A 13,064-nucleotide genomic window follows, 5' to 3' on the forward strand; every position below is an offset into this window, starting at 1 on the left:
TGCAGCCTCAGCCTACCAAGCTCAAGTGATCCTCCCACCTCAGCCTCCCAAGTAAGTAGGACCACCAGAGCATGCCACCATGCCCGAGTAGTTAAAATTTTTTTTTGGTAGAGACAGTGTCTTACTACGTTGCACAGGCTGATCTTGAATTCCTGGGCTCAAGCAATCCTCCCACCTCACCTTCCAAAGTGCTGGTATTACAGACATGAGCAACCACACCCAGCCTATGTTTTTTAATAGTTGAAAAAAATGCATAACCCAACAATATTTGTGAGGCATGAAAATTACATGGAATTCAAATTTCAGTGTCTATAAATAAAGGGTTTTCTTGTTTGTTTGTTGTTTTATTTTATTTTTTATTTTTATTTTTTTGAGACAGAGTCTTACTCTGTCACCCAGGCTGGGGTGCTGTGGTGCAATCTTGGCTCACTGCAACCTCCACCTCCCGGGTTCAAGTGATTCTCCTGCCTCAGCCTCCCAAGTAGCTGGAATCACACGCCTGGCTGATTTTTTTTTGTATTTTTAGTAGAGATGTGGTTTCACCATGTTGGCCAGGCTGGTCTGGAACTCCTGACCTCAGGTCTGCCTGCCTTGGCCTCCCAAAGTGCTGGGATTACAGATGTGAGCCACCATGCTTGGCTGTTGTTGTTTTTGTTTTGTTTTTTTGAGATAGAGTCTTGCTTTGTTTCCCAGGCTGGAGTGCAGTGGTGTGATCATGGCTCACTGCAGGCTCAAGTGATCCTCCCACTTCAGCCTCCAAGTAGCTGGGACTACAGGCACACACCACCATGCCCAACTAATTTTTTTTGTTTTAATTTTTTTTGTAGAGATGGAGTCTCACTATGTTTTACAGGCTGGTTTCAAACTCCTAGGCTCTAGCAATTGTCCTGCCTCAGCCTCACAAAGTTCTGCAATTACAAGTGTGAGCCATCGCACCTGGTCCATAAATAAAGTTTTGTTTTGTTTTGTTTTCTGTAACCTATTAGAAGTGACACGTTTTGTTTTGTTTTGTTTCGTTTTGTTTTGTTTTTTGACACACGGTCTCACTCTGTTGCCCAGGCTGGAGTGCAGTGGCGTGATCACAGCTCCCTGCAGCCTCCACCTCCCAGGCTCAAGTAATCCTCCCACCTCAACCTCCCAAGTAGCTGAGACTGCAGGCATGTGCCACCCCATCTGGCTAATTTTGTATTTTTTGTGGTGACAAGGTATTGCCTTATTGCCCAGGCTGATCTCAAGCTCCTGGGCTCAAGTGATCCGCCCACTTCAGCCTGCCAAAGTGCTAGGACTATAGGTGTGAGCCACCACACCCAGCCTATAATATTTTCTTACGGAAATGAGATCTCACTGTGTTGCCCAGGCTCATCTTCAACTCCTGGGCTCAAGCAATCCTCCTACCTCGGCCTCCCAAGATGCTGGGATTACAGGCGTAAGCCACTGGGCCTGGACCCATAAATAAAGTTTTATTGGAAGACAGTCATTTAATGTATTTTGTTCACATTTGCCCTACAGTGGCAAAGTTGAGAAGTTGTAACAGAGACCATGTGGCCTGCAAGGCCCAAAATATTTGTTATCTGGTCTTTTGTTGAAAAAGTTTAGCCGGGCATGGTGGTGGGCGCCTGTAATCCCAGCTACTCGGGAGGCTGAGGCAGGAGAATTGCTTGAACCCAGGAGGTAGAGGTTGCAGTGAGCCGAGAGTGCCACTGCACTCCAGCCTGGGCAACAGAGTGAGACTCCATCTCAGGAAAAAAAAAAAATTATAAAAAAAAAAGTTTACCAATCTCATGCCTCATATAGCCACCGTGCCTGGCCAAGGGTCTGAATGTTTAATTTTATTTAATTTAAATTTAAATAGCCATATGTTAACTACTGGCTTATGGTATTGACAGCACAGGGGCTAGATCTTTAAAATATATATACACAGACATGCATATGTATGTGTGTGTGTGTGTGTGTGTGTGTCTGTGTGTATATACTCTGAGATGGAAAGAAGAGTAATTGTGTGGGAATATGAAGAGGGTGGGTAAGTAGCTGACATCTAAACAGACCCATGGTGACTTCTGTGTACTCTGGCCCCTGTTACCCAGGAGAACATTCGGCCCTACTTCAAACTCTGTGGTTGAGCCCTTTGCTTTGGTCTGTGGGCTGCAGTTTTCTCATTATCAGAGTAATAGGCTATGGTTTTGCTTAGCAGGAAGTTAGTCTGCCTGTGGTAGCTCCGCTGAGAACCTGCCCCAGCTATTCTTCATCCTCATCTGATTGCAGATCCCAGCTGTGGGCCTTTATCCTTTTCACTAAAGGGAAGGGGCTCTCCATTAATCTTCTTTCATGGAAATGGTAACCTTGGTAATTACCCTTGGTTTTTCCTGTGTGATTTTGATGTAGAAAAGTATGTGTGTGAACTGTGAAATATCTAATTTTAGATATTTGCACTGGAAAAGTAAGGTGGCATTCAGCTATTGGTTTTTCTTTCTCATATGCTATAATTAATGCCCCTTCACCTTCAGTCTTGCCCCAGGCAGTACTCACCTAGAGGAGAGATGGGGCACAGTAACAACCAAGCTTTCTCCACTGTTTAGCCAGTTGCATACTAGCTTGAATCCCGAAGAAATAGCTCTACCAATAGCACAGTCGTAAAGAGCCTGGCAGCCATTGTCTGACACCACAAATCTTCATAGCAACAGACCACCACATGGCAACAGCAGCCACACAAAGGAAACATTAGGGAAATCAGTACCTACTTTCTCCCACCCCTCCCCCACCAAAACCAACAGCCAACACATTCCCACCTAGCAGCTTACTCCCAGAGGATACTTTAGGGCAGCGACATGTTTATATACCTTTGTGGATTGTGTTATATGTCCACTGTCATACATTTAAATCCTGAAGACCTTGGGAAAAAAATCAGTCACAAGCTTTTTTGAGTTTCATTTTGCAAATGGCAAAATAGACTAATCTCCAGGGGAAAGAGAAAGAGTCTCCCTTTGTGTATGCTCACCCACCTCCTCCCTCCCCCCGGCAAAGCAGTCAGGCAGTATATGTAGGTGACTAGGCTGTGAACTTGCCAGATAGGTAAGGTTGTTTGCAAATGAGATTCTTTTTATATTTCAGTAACAAAACCCAGACCTATTTTGTTATCAAAATCATCCTGATACTTAGGAATTCAGGTGAGTGATACCTAGGCAATAAATATCTTACTGGTATTGCCTGGGATTAATCACTAGCCCTAACTAACTTAGCTTTGAAGTATGATTCAAAGGGGAAAAAGTCCTGTTTGAGAGCCTTGGTGTTTTCTTGCTCTGTTAATAAGGTCGTTTGACTATCTGGGCCTTAATTTCCTTATTTGTAAAATAAGGAGGTTGGACTACATGATCTCTATGGTCCTTCTAGCTCTGATATTTACAATTCTGTAATCATTTATGTGGAACAGAAGAGGGACTTGTCTTTGTTAGTCATTGGTTGTGATGAGATCTGTTGGAAGATGTTGAGCCCTCTGGTCTTAGTGCTTACACTGCTAAAAACAGGTCCTGGCCCTGCCCTATTTGATAAAGCTGCTGTAACAATGATAGGCAGAAGCTATTAACAAAGTTGGCAGCTAGCCTTTTCTCCCACGGCAGTAGTTTCCGACTAGTTCAAACAGAGCTTTGCTCCCAAGCTATTGCTACTGAGGCTGCTGCTGCCTCTTAATGATACCGGTGAGAACTAACTCTATTTCTCTCTTTAACTCTCTCTCTCTCTCTGACTACTCTATGAAACAAGGGGCCGTTCTCCACCTCTTCTGATACCTCATTATTCCATCTCCCTCAGGCTTTACAAAACAAAGAAATCACAGGGCATCAACTTTATAATTTAGGCAGCTGGAGATAATTTCCCCAGGATAGGGTGGGTAGGTAGCTGATTCCTCCTGTCATTAGGCAGCATTGCTAAGTGGCCTTGTGTTTTGTCTGCCAGGCTTAAGCTTTGTTAGGCCCATTCAGGCTTCTCTGTATTTCAATTAAATTATAGTGGTAAACCAAGCACATGTACTTTCAAAGGGGTAGGGGTTAGGAAAAACAAGAAAAGTATGTCATTTATAGGCCCTGCTACTCACTAATTGCTCAAGAAATTTTTGTTTAATCTACTATCCCTGTGCTTACTCCTGCCAGATCCTTTATTTCCTTTAGTTGCTGCCTTCACGGCCTTCTCCATAGCAACAAGCTATATGACAAAAAAGGCTATGGTGAGAAATTGAGCAGTCACCCCTCCCCCAAGTCGCACTCTATTTTCTCCTTAGGGTATCTAAAAGCAGCCCAAAAGACTGCTGTCAAATAATTTTCTACCCCCATTGAACTCATAATCAAATGAAACTTTTAACCCTGAACTAATTTGGTGAACAACCTGCATTCTCCTTATTTGACTCTGATTATCCCCACCTTTTGAAAATTTTCTAGATTTCAATATACTTGAAATATTGTGCATCTTCTCATTTATGAAGCTCCCTTTTGCTTTTTAGCTTTCAGCTTACTCCTTAGAATTATACAGAAAATCTCCTGGAATGAAGTATGGAGAAAGAGTAGATGAAGAAAGTGGAACCCTCCCCTTTTCTGCCATGTGCTGTTGCCTTAGATACTAGACTAGTCTTCTGCCCTAGAGATTGGGCAAGCTGCCTGAAGCATAGAACTGGCCTGCATCTTGGCTGATCCTGGCATAGCCTAATCTGTTATCCTTTGTTATCTTCCCAGCCGCTTGTCTACAGGAGTCACAAACCCAAAGGTTTTGTTTTTGTTTTATATTAATAAGTCTTACTGAAAGTAATATAAACATGTACGCAAATCCTACGTGTGCAAGTCTGCATTTTCAAAGTGAACACACCATGTGGTACCAGCACCTAGATGAGGAAACACAGTATTGCCAGAACCCCAAAACCTCTTTCATGCCTCCCTTCTAATAGCTAGCCCTTCTCCCCACCCCAGGTAACCAATCTCATCATTAATATCATAGATTCGTGTTACCCATTTTGAACTTCACCTAAATAGAATCATTACAGTATGAGCTTTTTTATGTTGAGCTGTTCAACATTATGCCAGTGAGATTCATCCATATTGTTACATGTTGTTAAACTTTGTTTATTTTCATTATAGTATTCCATTATGTGAGTGTACTGCTACTTATTCAGTTGTTGATGGCATTTGGGTTATTTGCAGTTTGAGGCTGTTATAAAAAGTGCTGCTGTGAAAATTCTTGTACATGCCTTTTTGGGACTATATATACATATTCCTATCTATCTATACTTAGAAATGGAATTCTTGAATCACAAGGTATGTGTATGATCAACTTGAATAGACATCACAAGTTTCCCGAAATGTCTAAACCAATTTACATTCCTACTTCCAATGTATTAGAATCCTGATTGCTCTGTGTTCTAGCCTACACTTGACCTTATTTGTCTTTTTCATTTTAGCCATTCTGGTGGTGTGTAGATGTATCTCATTGTGGTATTAATTTGCATTTCCCTGGTGAGTAATGAAATTGAGCATTTTTTCATGTGTTTCATTGGCCATTTGGAAATCTCTTTTACGAAGTGTCTGTTCAAGTCTTTTGCCCATTTTTGGATTGGGTTGTATGTCTTTTTCTTATTGATTTATATGAATTCTTTGCATATTCTGGTTATTAGTCCTTTGTGAGATTTATGTAATATAAATATCTTCTGTGTCTTAACTTTTCTGTTAACGGTGTCTTTGTCTTCACTTTTATGTAGTCTATTTTATCTTTTTTAAATTTTTTGTTTTCCTTTATTGTTAGTGCTCTGCCCTGTTTAACAAAGTTTTGCCCATCCCAAGATAATATATTCTTCTATGTTTTTTCTGAGAACCTTGTTTTTATATATATATATATATATATGTATTTACATCCACAATCTATCTAGAATTTATTTTTGTTTAGGTTGTAAGTTGGAAGTCAAGATTCTTATTTTTTTATATGGATATCTAATTGGCCCAGCACCTTATCAGAAAGACCATCATTTCCCCCATTGCACAGCAGTGTCACATTTGTCGTAAACCAATTAACATGTGTGGGTTTATTTATGGGTTCTCTTCTGTTCCATTTATACATTTACCTATTCTTGTGTCAGTACTACATTGTCTTGATAACTACAGCTTTGTAAATCTTGTTATCTAGTAGTATAAGTCTTCCAGTTTTGTTGTACTTCTTCAAGATTGCCTTGGCTTTACTTGGCCTTTTGCATTTCCATGTAAATTTTAGGATCATCTTTGTGAATTTTTACAGAAAAAAAAAGTGCTGAAATTTTGATTAGGATCTACAGATCAATTTGGAGAAGACCCAAAGTTTTATCCTTTTACTTAAGCTAGTAAACTCAGCAGTTACTGAGGGAGAATTGGGGGGAGGGGGGATCAGAGCAAGTCACTGATATCATTTGGGGATCTTGTTTAAAATATATGTTAGCTGGCCAGGCACCATGGCTCACACCTGTAATCCCAGCACTTTGGGAGGCTGAAGTGGACAGATTTCTTGAGCCCGGGAGTTCAAGACCAGCCTGGACAACATGGCGAAACTGTCTCTACAAAAAGTAGAAAATTAGCCAGGTTTGGTTGCAAGTGCCTGTGGTCTCAGCTACTTGGAAGGCTGAGGTGGGAGGATCACCTGAGTCCAGGAAGGCTGAGGCTGCAGTGAGCTGTGATTGCACCACTGCATTCCAGCCTAGGCAACAGAGTGAGGCCCTGTCTCAAATAAATAAAATTAAATTAAATTAAAAAGTTAGCTATCTCCTGCTCCTATTCTGAATCAGCAGGTTCGAGATGGAGCTTGGAACCAGGTGCAGTGGCTCACACCTGTAATCTCAGCACTTTAGGAGGCCAAGGTAGAAGGATAATTTGAGCCCAGAAGTTTGAAACAAGCCTGGGCAACATAGTGAGACCCGTCTTTATTTAAAAAATAAAATAAACAAGATGGAGCTTGGACATGCCTATAGTAAAAAAATGCTCCCCAAGAAATTGTGGCTTGCTGCCATCACCAGTGTTCTCCACCAACCCTGTTTGAGAACCACTGACTTAGACTGCAGTCTAGCAGGAATTCAGTGAGGCTAGCTAAGGTAAAATCTGACTGATTTAATCAACACCACATCTGCCTTTGGGGCTGTATTAATTTCCTGGGCTGCTGTAACAATGTACCCAAAACTGAGTGGCTTAAAACAACAGAAAGTTATTATTTCACAGTTCCTGAGGCCAGGCATCTGAGATCAAGGTGTTGGCAGGACCATCTCCTGCAACTCTAGGGAAGAATCCTTCTTTTCTTCTGCTCTTTGCTGGCAATCCATAGTGTTCCTTGGCTTGTAGCTGCATCATCCCAGTCACATGGCTGTCTTCCCTCTGTGCATATCTGTGTTCAAATTGCTCCATTTTATAAGGACACCAGTCACTGGATTAGGGCAGACCCTAATGACCTTATCTTGATATCTTGATTGCCTCTGTAAAGACCCTATTTCCGAATAAGGTCATATGCTGAGGTTCTAGGGGTTAGAACTTCAATATACCTTTTTTTGGCAGGGGAAGGGTGGGGCAGGGACACAGTTCAATTCATAAAAGGGGCAAATGAAAATTTCAGAATAATTATTGTCACAAGTTGGAGAGAGAAGATTTTCTAGAAATGTGCATAATAATGAGAGACATTGCTTCCCAAAGTCAGTCTGAGCAGATCATCCACCCTCTGACCCCAACTGTTACTGGGTTGAGTTCCTCTTGTTTTGTTTTGTTTTGTTTTGTTTTGTTTTGTTTTGTTTGAGTCTTGTTCTGTTGCCCAGGCTGGAGTGCAGTGGCGCCATCTCAGCTCACTGCAACCTCCGCCTCCTGGGTTCAAGCGATTCTCTTGTCTCAGCCTCCTGAGTAGCTGGGACTACAGGTGCCCGCCACCACACCCAGCTAATTTTTGTATTTTTTTAAGTAGAGACAGGGTTTCACCATGTTGGTCAGGATGGTGTTGATCTCCTGACCTCATGAGCCACCATGCCTGGCCTCCTCTCTCTTTTTTTAATCTATTTATTTTATTTTACTTTTGTAGAGCTGGAATCTCACTTTGTTGCCCTGGCTGGTCTTGAACTCCTGGGCTCAAGCAGCCCTCCCACCTTGGCCTCCCAACATGCTGGGATTATAGGCATGAGCCACTGCGTCAAGACTTGAGTTCCTTTCTCTGCATTACTATTTACCCTTCCTTGGGTAAATACACCTGTGCTTGCTTTTTTTTTTTTTACTGAGAGTAAGAGGGTGGTTCAGCTCTACTCTGTTAACAAACTCTGAAACAGCCAAGTAGAGGTTACCAGAAAGAAAAATAGGTTTCAGCAGTTGGCAGCATACTAGCCTCTGGCTGAAGAAGGCCAAAAGGAAAAGTGCCTCACATAAGCCAAGCCTAGTCATATTCTTATCCTAGTTCCTTCTGCTAGGTCATAAAGCAGTAAAGCTGTGGACGGTGGGATTCCTTCTCAACCCCGGGCAAGTATTTTTTCAAAGCTGTTCCATTGAGATGATACCATCTTTCTTATTCCTAGTGGTTTTCAGAGGACTCCAGCTGTACAGCCAAAGGCATGATGACCTTTGCTGAGCCACCTTCTCCAGCCATGGCTGCAGGATATGGTTACCTCAGCAAGAGGAAAGGAAGGCTATACGATTTAAGGGTGTGGTAAAACAGCATTTGTTGCACTTATGCAAAGTTTCCATAGTGTAAGAATGTATAGATGGGAGGAGGAACTATATCAGATTTTTTGCATTTCTCCCACCTTTCCCATTTCTCCCATTTGCACACCCCATCCCCACAGTGTGGGTGTGAAGTGGTTTACATTTACTGGTTATTCCACTTTGGCCTTCTCTATCCTGTACTAGTCCTTTTCCTGCCTATAGTTTTAGCAGTACCAGATCTGACTGCTCTTCAAATTGGCACTTGCTTAATAATGGTTTCAGCTGGCTCTCTATAATACTTTTGCCTGAAATTCTGTTGAGAGAAAATACTATGGTCATGTGAAAATGGTTCCAGGATGATGGGATGAGTGTTAGTTACACTTGTGCTTTTTTTTTTTTTGAGACAGAGTTTCGCTCTTGTTGCCCAGGCTGGAGTGCAATGGCATGATCTCGGCTCACCACAACCTCTGCCTCCCAGGTTCAAGCAATTCTCCTGCTTCAGTCTCCCGAGTAGCTGGGATTACAGGCATGCACCACCACACCCGGCTAATTTTGTATTTTTAGTAGAGATGGGGTTTCTCCATGTTGAGGCTGGTCTCAAACTGACCTCAGGTGATCCGCCCACCTCGGCATCCCAAAGTGCTGGGATTACAGGAGTGAGCCACCGCGCCTGGCCTACACTTGTGCTTTCTTTGGTTCCTCGAGTCCCAGAAGATCTCAGAATTAAGGGTTTAAGATTTTTGTTTTCCCTCCATCCCAGACTTGAAGGTGGACAAATTTGAAGACATCATTTTCTTTAGCAGTAGTTTCCACATTTTGCTGTACACTAGAGTTTGAGAGTGGGAGTTTTTAAAATCCCAATCCCCAGATCTCACTCAATTAAATTGGATCAGAATAACTGTGGGTGGGAGCCAGGTGTCAGTATTTTTTTAAGGGTCTTCAGAGGCTTTGAACATTTTTACAGACTATCCCAAATTGCTTATTGGATCATCTGAAATATTTATACTTAGAATATTAATAAAGAACTCCTGGATAGTATATAGATTCTCTTTGGAAGTATCCTCTCTAAAGGAACAGTAACCACATTTCTGCCTTTAGGTTTCTGGTTTTGGAAGACTCATACATAATTTGACCCTTCCTTACAGTCAGATCCATGAATTGAGGATGAATGGTTTGCCAGGATAAGTAGGATAAAAACCTAGAGATGTTGCTGTTAATCTGATTGGAGGTTCTGCCTACATGAGATTTGGTAGGGCATGAGTATTTATAGCATGGCAAAAGCATTCTCTCTAATAATTTGCATTGCAGCAACAAATTTGGAGCTAAAATACAGGTTTTTGGTTTGTTTTTATTTTTTTGAAGCAGAGTCTCGTTCTGTCACCCAGGTTGGAGTGCAGTGGTGCAATCATGGCTCACTGCAGCCTCCAACTCCTGGGCTCAAGCAACCCTCTCACCTCAACTTCTCAAGTAGCTGGAACCACAGGCGTGTACCACCATGTCTGGCTAACTTTTTTTTTCTTTTGTAGAGACTGGGTCTCGCTGTGTTGACCAGACTGGTTTCGAGCTCCTGTCCTCAAGTGATCCTCCTGCCTCAGTCTCCCAAAGTGCTGAGATTACAGGTGTGAGCCACCACACCCAGCCAGTATGACAGTTAAAAAAAAAAAAAAAAGTTTGGCCAGACACAGTGACTCACACTTGTCATCCTAGCAATTTGGGAGGCCAAGGTGGGAGGATTACTTGAGCCCAGGAGTTCAAGACCAGCCTGTGCAACGCTATGAGATGTCTTCTCTACCAAAAATCAAAAAAATTAGCCAGGCAAGTGGCACACTCCCGTAGTCCCAGCTACTTAGGAGGCTGAAGCAGGAGGATCTCTCGAATCCAGGAGATTGAGGCTGCAGTGAGCTCTGATTGTGCCACTGCACTCTAGCCTGGATGACAGAGCAAGACCCTGTCTCAAAAAATAATTATTATTGTAATGGTTTTCATTTTCTGTAAATCTAAAATTTTTTTAAGTGGTTTTCAGATAACAACTATGCACCAATTTAAGAAGAAAATTTTAGCTAGTATATAACCACAGATGGTTCTAATTTTTTCTAGTTTCTTCATTTCTGGAGGCAACTCACTCTTGGAAGTTTCTAAGTATATTTACCCTTTCTCTACATCTCTGGTTTGAACTTTCATCCTGGAGGAAATAGTGCTCATAATTGCACATACTCTCTAATCACATGTCAAAGTTAATTATTAGACAGTAACATACCAGAGATCAACTGTGGGAAGGAAACAATTTCTACATTCTCCCATCTGAGGCTTCTGCAGAGGTAGTAGCATGTAGCGTTCCATACCAGCCTTCCTCACAGGCATCCTCTTGCAACTCTCCCTCAGCTCTCAGTCCTACCAATTTCCTGCAACATTCCTTGCTGCAGGCGTGAGCCACCACACCCGGCCAGAAACTATAATTTATTTACTTTCATACGATCTGTTTCTCCACCTCAACCTCTAAAGAGAACTAGAAAACTGGAGTGGGAAAACTTTAGAAAACTACTAGTACTGACTGGGAGTTGAGGTATTGGTTGTAGCTGCATCCTCCTCCTTGCCCTTACTCTGAACATCAGTAAACAAATATGTCTGTCATTCTCCTTTATAAATAAAAATAGGAACTACATAGACACCATTAACAGGTTTTTGATCATTTAGTGGTGGTTAAAAAGACCTTTGGCCATTATAAGAGGTCTAGAGAGAGTAAAGAGGACTTTACTAGGAAAGCAAAGAGAAGACCATAACTGACGGCATATTCAACTTCTAGAGAATAGGACCAAATTGAACAACAATTTGGCACCAGTGTAAAGTGTGTCAGCAACAATTATTAATATTTATTGTTAACTATTCCTACTAGCACTGGACATTAGGCTTAACACTTACTATTTTTCTGACCAAGCTAAGGAAATACAACTTTCAAGGGAACAAGGTAACAAAGTAGGCCAGGTGCGGTGGCTCATGCCTGTAATCCCTGCACTTTGGGAGGCTGAGGCAAGAGGATCTCTTGAACCCAGGAGTTTTAGACCAACCTGGGCAACATAGCAAGACCCCTTCTCTATCAAAAAAAATTTTTTTTAATTAGCTGGACATGGTAGTATGTACCTGTAATCCCAGCTACTCAGGAAACAGGTGGGAGGATCACTTGAGGCCAGGAGGTCATGGCTACAGTGAGCCCTGATCTTGCCAGTATACTCTAACCTGAGCAACAGAGCAAGACCCTGTCTCAAAATATATGTGGGGACAAGCTTTTTATTTGTATTATTTATTTATTTTAAACAACAACATCTTGTCCAAGACAAATTTTTTTAAAAAGAGGAAAAGAATAAAGAAAAAGAAGGCCAAGGCCAATGGCTCACACCTATAATCCCAGTACTTTGGGAGGCCTATGTGGGAAGACTGCTTTAAGCCAAATTCAAGACCAGCCTGGGCAACATATAGCAAGACCTCATCTCTACAAAAAAAAATTAAAAAATTAGCTGGGCATGGTGCTGTGTGCCTCTAGTCCTCGCTACTCAGGAAGCTGAGGAGGGAGGATTACTTGAGCCAAGGAGTGTGAGGTTACAGTGAGCTATGATCGCATCACTGCACTCCAGTCTAGGCGACAGAGCGAGACCCTGTGTCAATAAAAAACAAAAAGAAAAATAATAAAAAGAATCAGAGGTCTTTAAAATATAACAGATGATGGATCCAGTGTTTACATACCTAAGTATACCTTTACCAGAGCTTCTGCCTTGATATGTGAGTCTGAGGGTTCAACTGTAAATTGCAGAAAATGTATAAAATGGTTTGGTACCAAAGGACTGTTGCTAAGTCTTGTATGTAAGTCCAAAGTGGATACTATGCAAATGACCTGCAATGCCATCCATAGATGGTGGGCAAAATTGAGGGATGAGCTCTTGATCCAATAGGTAGCTTTGTTTTTATTATACATGTCTTTGGACCAGGCAATCATCTACTAAGTCACATTATAATAAGAAGAGGAGTATGAATGCTTAAAACAGACTTTGTTAGCTACTCTTACTGTGCTTTGAATTCAAAGCATAATTTTGGAGATAATGAGCTATATCTTCTCCTAAATTTTCTCTCTCTCTCTTTTCTTTTCTTTTCTCTCTTTTCCTTTCTTTCTTTGTTTCATCAGGATCTTGCTCTATTACCCAGGCTGGAGTACGATGGTGCAGTCTTGGCTCACAGCAACCTCCACCTCCTGAGCTCAAGATATCCTCCTACCTCAACCCTCTAAGTAGCTGAGACTACAGGCGTGTGCCACCATGCTCGGCTAGTTTTTCTATTTTTTGTATAGATGGGGTCTCACCATGTTACTTAGGCTGGTGTTGAACTCCTGGGCTCAAGTGATCTGCCTACCAC

General features: G+C 41.8%; 1 protein-coding gene and 1 long non-coding RNA gene across 9 annotated transcripts in view; one reads left to right on the forward strand and one right to left on the reverse strand.

The window, feature by feature from the left end:
* Nucleotides 1–4,402, reverse strand: part of LOC129050485 (uncharacterized) — a 215,986-nt gene extending 211,584 nt beyond the window's left edge. For all 5 annotated transcript variants that reach the window (XR_008514131.2, XR_008514133.2, XR_008514132.2 and 2 more), the window contains exon 1: nucleotides 2,527–4,402. This is a non-coding gene — a long non-coding RNA (uncharacterized LOC129050485). The remainder of the gene's footprint in view (nucleotides 1–2,526) is intronic.
* ZNF609 (zinc finger protein 609) overlaps nucleotides 1–13,064 on the forward strand; it is a 231,322-nt gene that overhangs the window by 174,680 nt on the left and 43,578 nt on the right. The window lies entirely within an intron of this gene.

The sequence above is a fragment of the Pongo abelii genome, chromosome 16, assembly GCF_028885655.2.
Source record: "Pongo abelii isolate AG06213 chromosome 16, NHGRI_mPonAbe1-v2.0_pri, whole genome shotgun sequence".
NCBI classification, from domain to species: Eukaryota; Metazoa; Chordata; class Mammalia; order Primates; family Hominidae; genus Pongo; species Pongo abelii.